The following is a 13567-nucleotide window of genomic DNA, read 5'->3' on the forward strand; positions in this document are numbered from 1 at the left end:
TTATGACACCTACCCATTATTAATCCAATACTAGTAATGGGTTAAAAAAAAAAAAACACACATTATTAAAAATTAATTTAATGAAAAAAACAGAAAGGTTATTGTATTAATTTATTCTACTCTCAATCCACTCACTGAAGACCCTCGATCTGTAAATAAAAAAAAAAAAAATAAACCAAGAATATACATACCTTCCGAGGATCTGTAAGGTTCAACTATGTAAATCCATCTGAAGGGGTTAAAATATTTTGCAGGCAGGAGTTCTGTTAATGCAGCGCTACTCCTGCCTGCAAAACCCCGGAGAATGAAGGTAAAGTAGATCGATGACCTATATTTAGCTTCATTTGCGGTGAGGCGCCCTCTGCTGGCTGTTCCTAGATCGTGGGAACTTTCCTAGAAAGCTCCCTGGCTCGAGATCATAAGAGGGCGCCCTCTGCTGGTTGTCCTTATATGAACTTGAGCCAGGGAGCTTTTTAGGAAAGTTCCCACGATCTAGGAACAGCCAGCAGAGGGCGCCTCACCGCAAATGAAGCTAAATATAGGTCATTGACCTACTTTACCTTCATTCGCTGGGGTTTTGCAGGCAGGAGTAGCGCTGCATTAACAGAACTCCTGCCTGCAAAATATTTTAACCCCTTCAGATGGATTTACATCGTTGGACCTTACAGATCCTCGGAAGGTATGTATATTTTTGGTTTATTTTATTTTTTTGATTTACAGATCGAGGGTCTTCAGTGAGTGGATTGAGAGTAGAATAAATTAATACAACAACCTTTGTGTTTTTTTCATTAAATTAATTTTTAATAATGTGTGTGTGTTTTTTTTAACCCTTTACTAGTATTGGATTAATAATGGATAGGTGTCAGAATTGACGCCTCTCCATTATTAATTTGGCTTAATGTCACCTTACAATAGCAAGGTGACATTAACCCTTCATTACCCCATATCCCACCGCTACACGGGAATGGGAAGAGAGTGGCCAAGTGCCAGAATAGGCGCATCTTCCAGATGTGCCTTTTCTGGGGTGGCTGGGGGCAGGTGTTTTTAGCCAGGGGGGGCCAATAACCATGGACCCTCCCCAGGCTATTAATATCTGCCCTCAGTCACTGGCTTTACCACTCTGGCAGAGAAAATTGTGCCGGAGCCCACGCCAATTTTTTCCGCCATTAAACCCCTTAATTTACTAGCTAGAACGGCCAAATTTTGCATATACACACTACTAACATTAGTAGTGTGGAATATACAAAAAAAATGGGGATATGAGATGGTTTACTGTATGTAGACCATGTCTCATATCATGTCGGGTTTAGGAAGGAGAAAGCAAAAGCCGGTAATTGAATTACCGGCTTTCTGCTATATCGCGCTGGATGAAATAATATAAACATATATGTGTCTCACTGATATATATATATATATTACACCTATTCTATGTGTACACATTTGTTCTACCTATTCTACTGTAAGCTGTCAGTGTGATTTTACTGTACACCGCACTGAATTACCGGCTTTTCTCGCTAACACCGCTGCGTATTTCTCGCAAGTAACACTGCTGGTCCGTGTGTAATCCGTATTTTTGGGGCTTTCATAGACTTTCATTGACGTTTTATTTGCGCAATATGGAGACAAACGCAGCATGCTGCGATTTTCTACGGCCGTAGAAAGCCTTATAATACTGATCAGTTTAATACAGCAGATAGGAGCAGGGGCATAGAGAATAATTGTGCCGTATTTTTTGCGAGTTTTACGGATGTAGTTTCTGCGCTCTTACGTCCGTAAAACTCGCAAGTGTGACGCCGGCCTAAGACGCACTGGACCATAAGATATTCCCCAAATTTCCATAAAGGAAAAAAAAATTAATGCATCAAATGGGGGTCCGTCCTACAGTCAGAATTCAGCTTATTGGGGAGCGGGGGAATGGCATCGTTGGTGGAGCGGGGTCATAGGGGGTGCTTGGTGGTCTGGCAATGATATGACTTCCATTCCAGACTGGTGCGGCAGGTTAGGCGGAGCTCGGTGGTACGGGGCTCCGGACGAGATCTTGTTGCCGAGATCTCAATCTGCACATGCGTCGCCTCCGGAGACCACTGCATTGCAGCAATGTACTTCCATAAAATGTCAGCGGAGCCCCTGCACCTTGGGATGGGAGTCATATCACCATGCAGCATCAGACCATTGAATACCCCCTCTTCCCAGCCCAGAGTCGTCAGAATCTCCCAACTTCTGCTGCTGCCGCCACACTCCTGGTAAGTACATTTCAACTATAAGACACAGCCCTATTTTCCCCCAAAACTTTTTGGTAAAAAAAGGGGCGTCTTATAGTCTTAAAAAAAAGTAAGTAATTAGTGTCAGCAGCTTTTGTTTATATAACTCCTCCTTTATCTCCTGATGATTTTTTAATTCCTTTCCATTTATGACACGGGGGTGGACATACCGCAGCTGCATTGGGACCCGGGGATTGAGGGGCGTCCTTGCAGGGTGGCTAATAATTAAGGCAATCTAGCCTGTTTCTCTAAGCCCAAAGCTTCAGGGGGAACATGGCCAGATTGCCCTCATGTGCGGCGGGCAGGGAGCAATCGCAGCACCTTTGCTACCTTCAGGAGAAAATGGCAGCGGAGTTGCAGGAATCTGTCCTCTGCTTCCTGCCCGACGCTTTCTGTCTGACAGAGGCTGTGTGGCAGGATGATGTAAGCATGCAGCACACACCTGTTACAAAGAGAAAGTTGCTTCTGGCAATGACGATTTTGCAAGGAAACAGACGGAGACGTGGTAATTTTTTTTTACCAATACACTGGGGAGAGGTCCACAACAATGAGGGGTGGGTGAAAGAACAATGATGGGGTGGGGGGAGGGAGTAAGGGGGACTTATAATGGACTTGTGAACATGAAGTGGGGGAGGAGGACATTCGATATGGATGTAAAAAGAATTGGGTGGTGGAGGAGAGTGCCAAGTCCCTGATAGTGTCATAATTAATTGTGAGAATGCTATCAGGGAACCAAAATTTATTGGGGAGTGGGAGAGGAGAAGGGAGAGGGTGGTAAGGTGCATAGGACACTTCATAATGAATTGAAAGGTAACGTATTCTCCCACCCCCAAATTAATTATGATTTTATCAAGTACTTATAATAATTGAGAGGGGACAGGGAGTAAGGCTATGTGCACACGTTTAGGATGTGCAAGAGAAAATTCTTCTACATATCCTAATGTTTAGGCAGGCAGAACGCTGCATAAAATAAATGTTTTTGCCACATCTTGTATATGCTTTTGTTGCATATTTTCCCTCACTCATTAGTATGAGTGAAATACGCTGCAAAAATTGACATTATGCAGATTTAAATCTGCAACGTGAGGAAAAAATAAGCAACGTGTGCATGAGACTTCAGGGATCTCATTCACATTGCTTGTAGTGTAAAACCTTGCATATGTGCACGTAGCCTTAAGGTTAATTGGGGTGGGTAATAGAGGCTGAATAATTTATATTTCTTGGGTGGCAGAGATGGGGGGGGGGGGCAGTGCTGCTTATCACTTTACATTTAGATTGGTCAATGACTAACAGTATATTAATGGTGGGGTACATATCTATTCAGGGGTGCAGTGCGGGAGAGACGCATGTACGAGTGATTCTCACTAAACTAGAATATCATAAAAAAAATTATTTTAGTTCTTCAATACAAAAAGTGAAACTCATTATATATAGTCATTACAAACAGTGATCTATTTCATATGTTTATTTCTGTTAATCATCAATAGGGTTGAGCGAAACGGGTCGGCCAGATTCAGAAGTCGCCGACTTTTGGCAAAGTCGGGTTTCATGAAACCCGACCCGACCCCTGTGTGGGGTCGGCCATGAGGTCGGCGATCTTCTGAACTGGGATCGGAATTCCGATACCGATTCCCGATATGTTTAAGATATCGGGAATCGTATCGGAATTCATATTTAAGTGTAAAATAAAGAATAAAAATAAAAAAATATTGATATACTCACCCTCGGACGCACCCTGGTTCTCACCGGCAGCCTTCCTTCCTAAGAATCAGCGCCTGAAGGGCCTTTGATGACGTCGCGGCTTGTGATTGGTCATAAATCCTACACAAAACCACAAAAGGAGTATATGTCCCACTCAGGTGAACATTTAAAGGTACTTTATTCATAAATATACAGTATATAAAAAATAACACATACGTACATAACAGACATGAAGCAGGCTCAAACAGCAACTCATGTGAAGAGAGAACAGCACAACTAAAATACCGGACTGAGAAAGTAAGCGTACCAAAGAGGCATATAGTTCAAGATAACCAATATCCGTTATAACGCGTAACACCCCATAATAGGGCTGAACATTAATAAGAGCAACAAGCCCTCTATGCATGGATATCAGTGACTTATTCCCCACATACTAAGATTCTAACAAACACAGTGTAATAGGGAAATATACATTGACCCCTCTCAAAGGACGCTCATTTTACCCATAATGTAATCCGTTTAGTGTGCACTCCACAGCAGCCCCAACGCGCGTTTCGCGTGGGCTTCTTCCGGGGGCTGTCACGTGTCACGGGTCGCGTGAGCGGTCACATGGTCGTCACGCGACCAATCACAAGCCACGACGTCATCTAAGGTCCTTCCTTCCTAAGAATTAGCGCCTGAAGGACCTTAGATGACGTCGCGGCTTGTTATTGGTCGCGTGAGCGGTCACATGGGCGTCACGCGACCAATCACAAGCCACGACGTCATCTAAGGTCCTTGCATCCTAAGAATTAGTGTCTGAAGGACCTTAGATGACATCGCGGCTTGTGATTGGTCGCGTGACGCCCATGTGACCGCTCACGCGACCAATCACAAGCCGCAGCGTCATCTAAGGTCCTTCAGGCGCTAATTCTTAGGAAGGAAGCGTCCGAGGGTGAGTATATTCCTAATAGGTATATACTCACCCTCGGACGCGCCCTGGTTCTAATCCGCAGCCTTCCTTCCTAAGAATCAGCGCTTGAAGGACCTTAGATGACGTCACGGCTTGTGATTGGTCGCGTGACGCCCATGTGACCGCTCACGCGACCAATCACAAGCCGCGACGTCATCGAAGGCCCTTCAGGCGCTCATTCTTAGGAAGGAAGGCTGCCGGTAAGAACCAGGGCGCGTCCGAGGGTAAGTATAGCAATATTTTTTATTTTGATTCTTTATTTTACACATAAATATGGATCCCAGGGCCTGAAGGAGAGTTTCCTCTCCTTCAGACCCTGGGAACCATTAGAAACCCAATGCACTGCATTGGGTTTCGAGTTTCGGCCGACCCCGACTTTTCTATAGGATCGGCCGATTTCACTCGACCCGACTTTTGAAAAAGTCGAGTTTCGTGAAACCCGACCCGATCCTATAAAAAGAAAAGTCGCTCAACCCTAATCATCAACATTATGGCTTACAGTCAATGAAAATCCAAAAGTCATTATCTCAGTAATTTAGAATAATTAAAAAAACAAAAACACACAACACCACCTGCAAAGGCTTCCTAAGCGTTTAAAGGGACTCTGTCACCTGAATTTGGCAGGATTGGTTTTGGGTCATATGGGCGGAGTTTTCGGGTGTTTGATTCACCCTTTCCTTAGGCCTCTTTCACACTTCAGTCTTTTGGCGTCAGTCAAAAACCGCCATTTTCCTCCAATAGCGGATCCACCATTTTTTTTGGCGGATCTGCTATTTTCTCATTGACTTGCATTAGCGACGGATTGTGGCGGATGGTCGTCCGTTCCATCCGCCATGCGACGGATCCGTCGAGATTTGGCGGACGTTGTCTAGACATTGACGGACTTTGTAACGTTTTTTGTCGCCGCCGAAAAGACTGAACCGCGGCGGATCCGTCGCATCTGCCATTTTTTAGAATGGGCGCCTATGGGCGACGGATCCGTCGCGATCCGCTTTTTGGTGGATCCGTTGCCCCAATCCGCTTTTTTAATTGAGCATGCTCCAAAAAGTGGATACTTTGCCCAGACAACCCCAAAACTATACAAAGAGGACAGGTCATTCCCAAATGTACCAGGCAGCAAGAGAGACCCTGCCAGCAAGAGAGACCCTGCCACCCAGAGAGACCCTGCCACCCAGAGAGCCTGCCAGCAAGAGAGACCCTGCCACCCAGAGAGGCCCTGCCACCCAGAGAGGCCCTGCCACTAAGACCCTGCCAGCTAGAGAGACTGCCAGCCAGAGAGACCCTGCAAGCAAGGCCCTGCCAGCCAGACCCTGCCTGAGACAGCCATGTGAGTACTGGCATCCAGTATGAGGTGTGTGCGTCTGCCTGCCCTGTTTATAATTTTTTTTTTTTCATACTGTGCTGGTATTTTGAATAGCTGTGATGTAACATGTGTTTTGCGTGCGTGCGTGCGTGTGTGCGTCTGCCTGCCCTGTTTATAATTTTTTTTTTTTTCATTCTGTGCTGGTATTTTGAATAGCTGTGATGTAACATGTGTTTTGTGTGTGTATAACTGTTGTGTGATGTGTAGGGTTGAGCGACCTTGACTTTTTTAGAGTCGAGTCGGGTTTCGCGAAACCCGACTATCTCAAAAGTCGAGACGAGTGGAATCGGCCGATTATCGCGAAAAGTTGGGGATCGACCGAAACACGAAACCCAATGCAAGTCAATGGGGGAGCATAGTCGGCAGTGAGTAGAGGCCAGGAAAACATGTACAGAGCCCATTTTAATGGCAAAAACATCCATTCTTGTTACTGAAGCTTGTCAAGCTTAATTTAGCTTATAATAATTGTAAGGCATTTGAAATTGGGGGTAATTTGGCTAAAGTTGTGGGGGGTAGGGCTGGTTCAAGTAATTAGTGGGCCCAGTAAATCTGGACCACGTCACAGCAGTGGAGCAGGGAGAGGTAAGTATTTCAACTTTGCAAGTGCTGTGATCCTGAGCAAGCAGGGGGGGCCCCCTCGTTGGCATTGGCACTGGCACAGGGCCCCTCAAAGTACAGCGGTGTGTTTGCACGGCGGGGGCGCCTCCCACCGGCAGCAAGACTTTTGCGTACTATGAGGGGCCCTGTGCCAGTGACGTCGCCAGCAACGAGTATTCCTCCCCCCACCTGATGAAGGAACCTGCACCTTCATCTGCACCTTCCTCTTTGTCCCCGTGTAAGGTGGTATGTTATGCGGGAAGGGGGACCTGACTTTCAGCAGGGTCACAATCTTGCAGTGTAGCGTGCACGGGGAATGTTGCATTATGGGTCAATGTACCAGCAGACTCATCTATCACTGGCTGGGCAATGGGCAGGATGAGGAGGAAACAGATATAGTCCCAAAGAATAAAGTGGGCTAAATGCAGTTCAAAATTGGTAACAGGACTAACCAGGGGGCATTGTTTTGTTCAGTGGAGGACAACTGGAATGAGAGGCTGACACAGAGAGTAGGCCCAAATCTGTAAGTAGTCTAAATGCAGTTCAAAATTGGCAAGAGTAGTAAACAGGCGGCACAGCTTTGTTCACTGTAGGAGAACAGCAAGGAGCGGCAGACACAGATAGAAGGCCCCAACCCAACTAGTAGGCCCACTGCAGTTTTAAAATTCCGATAGGCTGAAAACCAGATAATTTTAGGTCATTTTTTGTAAAGAGGACAGCTGTATTGAGTGGCGCAGCCAGACACTACAAGTAGGTCTTAAACCACAAAGTTGGCTCGACGCTGGTTTAAAAAAGGTTACATGGGTACACGTTCTGCATTGTTGTGCTCAGTGGAGGACAATTGGAAGGAGGGACCGCAGAAAGACTTTGTAGGCGTAAAATTACAAAATAGGCTCTATGCAGCTTCGATTATGTGGAAACCTGGAGAACACCTTGGAGCGGCAGACACCGTCTCTACGACCCAGACCCAACTTGTAGGCCTAATGTAGTGTTGTTTTCAACAACTACTAAACAAGAGCCAGAAGATTGAAGCAATGGAGAGGCAACCTGGGGAACACCTTGGAGTGGAACACACCGTCTCTACACCCCGTCTCTACACCCCAGACCCAACTTGTAGGCCGAATGCAGTGTTGTTTTCAACAACTACCAAACAAGAGCCAGAAGATTGAAGCAATGGAGAGGCAACCTGGGGAACACCTTGGAGTGGAACACACCGTCTCTACACCCCATCTCTACACCCCAGACCCAACTTGTAGGCCGAATGCAGTGTTGTTTTCAACAACTACTAAACAAGAGCCAGAAGATTGAAGCAATGGAGAGGCAACCTGGGGAACACCTTGGAGTGGAACACACCGTCTCTACACCCCAGACCCAACTTGTAGGCCGAATGCAGTGTTGTTTTCAACAACTACTAAACAAGAGCCAGAAGATCGAAGCAATGGAGAGGCAACCTGGGGAACACCTTGGAGTGGAACACACCGTCTCTACACCCCAGACCCAACTTGTAGGCCGAATGCAGTGTTGTTTTCAACAACTACTAAACAAGAGCTTTAAGATTGAAGCAATGGAGAGGCAACCTGGGGAACACCTTGGAGTGGAACACACCGTTAGTAGGCCCTACCGAAGTAGTAGTAGTAGCCCCAATGCAGTTTTCAAATTCCTATAGGCTGAAAACCAGACTATTGACGCTCAGCTTTTTTAAAAGGAGGACAGCTGTATTGAGTGGCGCAGACAGACACAGGTAGTAGGCCTCAAACACAACATTTGGCTCAATGCAGTTTAAAAAAGGTTACAGGGGTACACAGGCAGCATTGGTCTGTTCAGTGGAGGACAATTTCAATTATGGACCACAGACAGAGTTTGTATGCCTACTTTTAAAAAAAGGATGCTCTATGCAATTTAAAATAGGTTCCAGGGGTACACGGGCAGCAGTGGTCTGGTCAGTGGAGGACTAGTGGAAGGAAGGAACTGCAGACAGGCGTAGTAGGCCTAACATAACAAAATTTGGCTGTAGGCACTTGCAATTCTCTTGAAGGGGTACACAGGCAGCATTGGTGTTGTCAGCGGAGGCCGATTGTAATGAGTGTCTGCCAGTTAGTACTCCAAAAAAATAAATAGATGTTAATGTCTCGCATTACAACAAAACCAAAACACAAAAGGGTGGAATACTTAGGTACAGGGGTGGGCTCCTCTACTGAGTTTTAGACCTAGTAATTTGGCGCTAATTATATACTGGTGTAAATATAGGACACTGCCCCTGACTATGTTAACTACCATCATACATGTCAACACAATGGTATTGTCAGTGCCAGGCATTGAATGATGTCAGCGCATAGACTAAACATTGGTGGAACTGTGAGAGATAATTGTGCAAGTGGTAGAGCAATGTTTGAGCTGGGGGGGAACTCTCTTGTGGCCGGCGGTACAGGCCCAGGGCCCCTCATGTTACAACAGTGTGTCTGACGTTGGGTGCGCACCACCACCGCCAGAGACACTTTATTGTACTATGAGGGACCCAGTGGCAGTGCCGTCGACCAAAAGCGGGCACACCCACCTCTTCAGACAAACGGCACTCTCACGGGTGCTTGCGCCAAGTGGCGAGACCACAGCCCCGTGGGGGGAGTTTGGCCATTTAGGGAGGTGTAAACATGTCGTATGCTGGACAAACAGCTGCTGCAAATTACGAGATTGGAAAAGTCAGTCAGAGCAGTCCACAAGCAAGACCTTTTCATAGGAAAGCTAGGTGTCAGCCGGGCAAGGTGGGGCAAAAGAATTCGAAATCCAGTTGTGGTTCATTTTAATGAAGGTTAGATCATCAACATTTTGGGTAGCCAGACTAGTCCTTTTTTCAGTTAATATTGAACCAGCAGCACTGAATACTCTTTCTGATAGGACACTAGCTGCCGGGCAAGCAAGCTCCTGCAATGCATATTCTGCCAATTCTGGCCAGGTGTCTAATTTGGATGCCCAGTAATCAAATGGGAATGACGGTTGAGGGAGAACATCGATAAGGGATGAAAAATAGTTAGTAACCATACTGGACAAATGTTGTCTCCTGTCACTTTGAATTGATGCTGCAGTACCTGTCCTGTCTGCGGTCATAGCAAAATCACTCCACAACCTGGTCAGAAAACCCCTCTGTCCAACGCCACTTCTGATTTCTGCACCTCTAACACCTCTGTTCTGCTGCCCCCTGCAGCTCGTGTGAGAACGATCACGGGCGCTGTGTGCTGGGAATGCCTGAAGCAAATGGTCAACAAGAGTTGATTGTTTGGTTGCTAATATTAGTTCCAAGTTCTCATGTGGCATAATATTTTGCAATTTGCCTTTATAGCGAGGATCAAGGAGGCAGGCCAACCAGTAATCGTCATCGTTCATCATTTAAGTTATGCGTGTGTCCCTTTTGAGGATACGTAAGGCATAATCCGCCATGTGGGCCAAAGTTCCAGTTGTCAAATCTGCGGTTGTGCTGGGTTGAGGGGCAGTTTCAGGCAAATCTACGTCACTTGTGTCCCTCAAAAAACCAGAACCCGGCCTTGCCACGCCACCAATTTCCAGTGGCCCCGGAAAAGCTTCCTCATTAAAAAAAATACTCATCCCCATCATCCTCCTCGTCCTCCTCCTCCTGTTCGCCCGCTACCTCGTCCTGTACACTGCCCTGACAATGGCTGACTGTCATCAAGGCTTTCCGCTTCCTCTGCTGCAGACGCCTGATCCTTTATGTGCGTCAAACTTTGCATCAGCAGACGCATTAGGGGGATGCTCATGCTTATTATGGCGTTGTCTGCACTAACCAGCCGTGTGCATTCCTCAAAACACTGAAGGACTTGACACGTCTTGTATCTTCGACCACTGCACACCCGACAACTCCATGTCTGCCATCCTACTGCCTGCCCGTGTATGTGTATCCTCCCACAAATACATAACAGCACGCCTCTGTTCGCACAGTCTCTGAAGCATGTGCAGTGTTGAGTTCCACCTTGTTGCAACGTCTATGATTAGGCGATGCTGGGGAAGGTTCAAAGACCGCTGATAGGTCTGCATACGGCTGGAGTGTATGGGCGAACGGCGGATATGTGAGCAAAGTCCGCGCACTTTGAGGAGCAGGTCGGATAACTTTTCAGGAAGCACTGCACCACCAGGTTTAAGGTGTGAGCCAGGCAAGGAATGTGTTTCAGTTGGGAAAGGGAGATGGCAGCCATGAAATTCCTTCCGTTATCACTCACTACCTTGCCTGCCTCAAGATCTACAGTGCCCAGCCACGACTGCATTTCTTTCTGCAAGAACTCGGACAGAACTTCCGCAGTGTGTCTGTTGTCGCCCAAACACTTCATAGCCAATACCGTCTGCTAACGCTTGCCAGTAGCTGCCCCATAATGAGACAACTGGTGTGCAACAGTGGCAGCTGCGGATGGAGTGGTTGGGCGACTGCGGTCTGTGGACGAGCTCTCGCTTCTGCAGGAGGACGAGGAGGAGGAGGGGGTGCAAACGGCTACAGCCGTTTCCTAGACCGTTGGCTAGGCAGAACTGTCCCAAAATTGCTGTCCCCTGTGGACCCTGCATCCACCACATTAACCCAGTGTGCCGTGATGGACACGTACCGTCCCTGCCCATGCCTACTGGTCCATGCATCTGTTGTCAGGTGCACCTTTGTACTCACAGATTGCCTAAGTGCATGGACGATGCGCTCTTTAACATGCTGGTGGAGGGCTGGGATGGCTTTTCTCGAAAAGAAGTGTCGACTGGGTAGCTCGTAGCGTGGTACAGCGTAGTCCATCAGGGCTTTGAAAGCTTCGCTTTCAACTAACCGGTAGGGCATCATCTCTAACGAGATTAGTCTAGCTATGTGGGCGTTCAAACCCTGTGTACGCGGATGCGAGGCTAAGTACTTCCTTTTTCTAACCAGAGTCTCATGTAGGGTGAGCTGGACTGGAGAGCTGGAGATCGTGGAACTAGCGGGGGTGCCGGTGGACATGGCAGACTGAGAGACGATTGGAGACGGTATTGTTGCCGCCGGTGCCCTAGATGCAGTGTTTCCTACTACGAAACTGGTGATTCCCTGACCCTGACTGCTTTAGCCTGGCAAAGAAACCTGCACAGATACTGCAGGTGGTGCGGAAAATGGTGGCCTTACAGTGACGGCAGGGATGTAGCGTTGCTGACTAGCTTCATTGGCCGAGGGTGCTACAACCTTAAGGGACGTTTGGTAGTTAGTCCAGGCTTGCAAATGCATGGTGGTTAAATGTCTATGCATGGAACTTGTATTTAGACTTTTCAGATTCTGACCTCTGCTTAAGGTAGTTGAACATTTTTGACAGATGACTTTGCGCTGATCAATTGGATGTTGTTTAAAAAAATGCCAGACTGCACTCTTTCTAGCATCGGATACCTTTTCAGGCATTGCAGACTGAGCTTTAACCGGATGGCCACGCTGTCCTCCAACAGGTTTTGGCTTTGCCACGCGTTTTGGGCCAGATACGGGCCCGGCAGATGGAACCTGTTGCGATGTTGATGCCTGCTGCGGCCCCTCCTCCTCCGCTTCAGAACTACTGCCACCTGCACCCTGTTCCCCCAATAGCTGCCAATCGGGGTCAACAACTGGGTCATCTATAACCTCCTCTTCTATCTCGTGTGCAACTTCGTCTGTGTCACCGTGTAAGTCGGTGGTATAGCGTTCGTGACGGGACAACATACTCTCATCAGGGTCTGATCATGGATCAGTACCCTGCGAGGGCAATGTTGTGGTCTGAGTCAAAGGACCAGCACAGTAGTCTGGCTCTGGCTGTGCATCAGTGCACTCCATGTCAGATTCAACTTGTAATGGGCATGGCCTGTTAACTGTTTCACTTTGTAAGCCAGGGACGATATGTGTAAAGAGCTCCATGGAGTAACCCATTGTGTCGCCTGCTGCATCCTTCTCTGTTGTTGTTTTTGCTGAAGAGGACAAGGAAGCGACTTGTCCCTGACCGTGAACATCCACTAACGACACGCTGTTTTTACATTTACCAGTTTCAGAAGAGGAGGCAAAAGAGCTAGAGGCTGAGTCAGCAAGGTAAGCCAAACTTGCTCTTGCTGCTCCGGCTTTAAAAGCGGTTTTCCTACTCCCAGAAAAGGGAGCGTTCGAGGCCTTGTGTAGCCAGACGACGAACCTGGCTCCACAGCTCCAGACTTAGGTGCTATATTGTTTTTCCCATGGCCACCTGATGCTCCACTACCACTACCATCATTACCAGCTGGCAATGAACGCCCACGGCCACGACCTCTTCCACCAGACTTCCTCATTGTTTTAAAAACGTCATTTGTTACTGTCAAACAACTTACAAGCTGAACTCTAACTTCTGTATGATTTAGATATCCCTTTATAGGTGGGTGAGACCGCAAGGAAAATCAGGCACGATGTTACACACTGTTTTCTTTGGCACCAAATGAGAGAGATGCCACACACGCAGGACTGTCACTCAAGCACAAATGTCAATATTAGGCCGCCGTCACACATGCGAGTTTTACGGACGTAAGAGCGCAGAATCTACGTCCGTAAAACTCGCAAAAAATACGGCACAATTATTCTCTATGCCCCTGCTCCTATTTGCCGTATTTTACTGATCAGTATTATACGGCTTTCTACGGCCGTACAAAATCGCAGCATGCTGCGTTTGTCACCGTACTGCGCAAGAAATACGCCAATGAAAGTCT

Source organism: Ranitomeya imitator, chromosome 7 (genome assembly GCF_032444005.1).
Source record: "Ranitomeya imitator isolate aRanImi1 chromosome 7, aRanImi1.pri, whole genome shotgun sequence".
Lineage (NCBI taxonomy): Eukaryota > Metazoa > Chordata > Amphibia > Anura > Dendrobatidae > Ranitomeya > Ranitomeya imitator.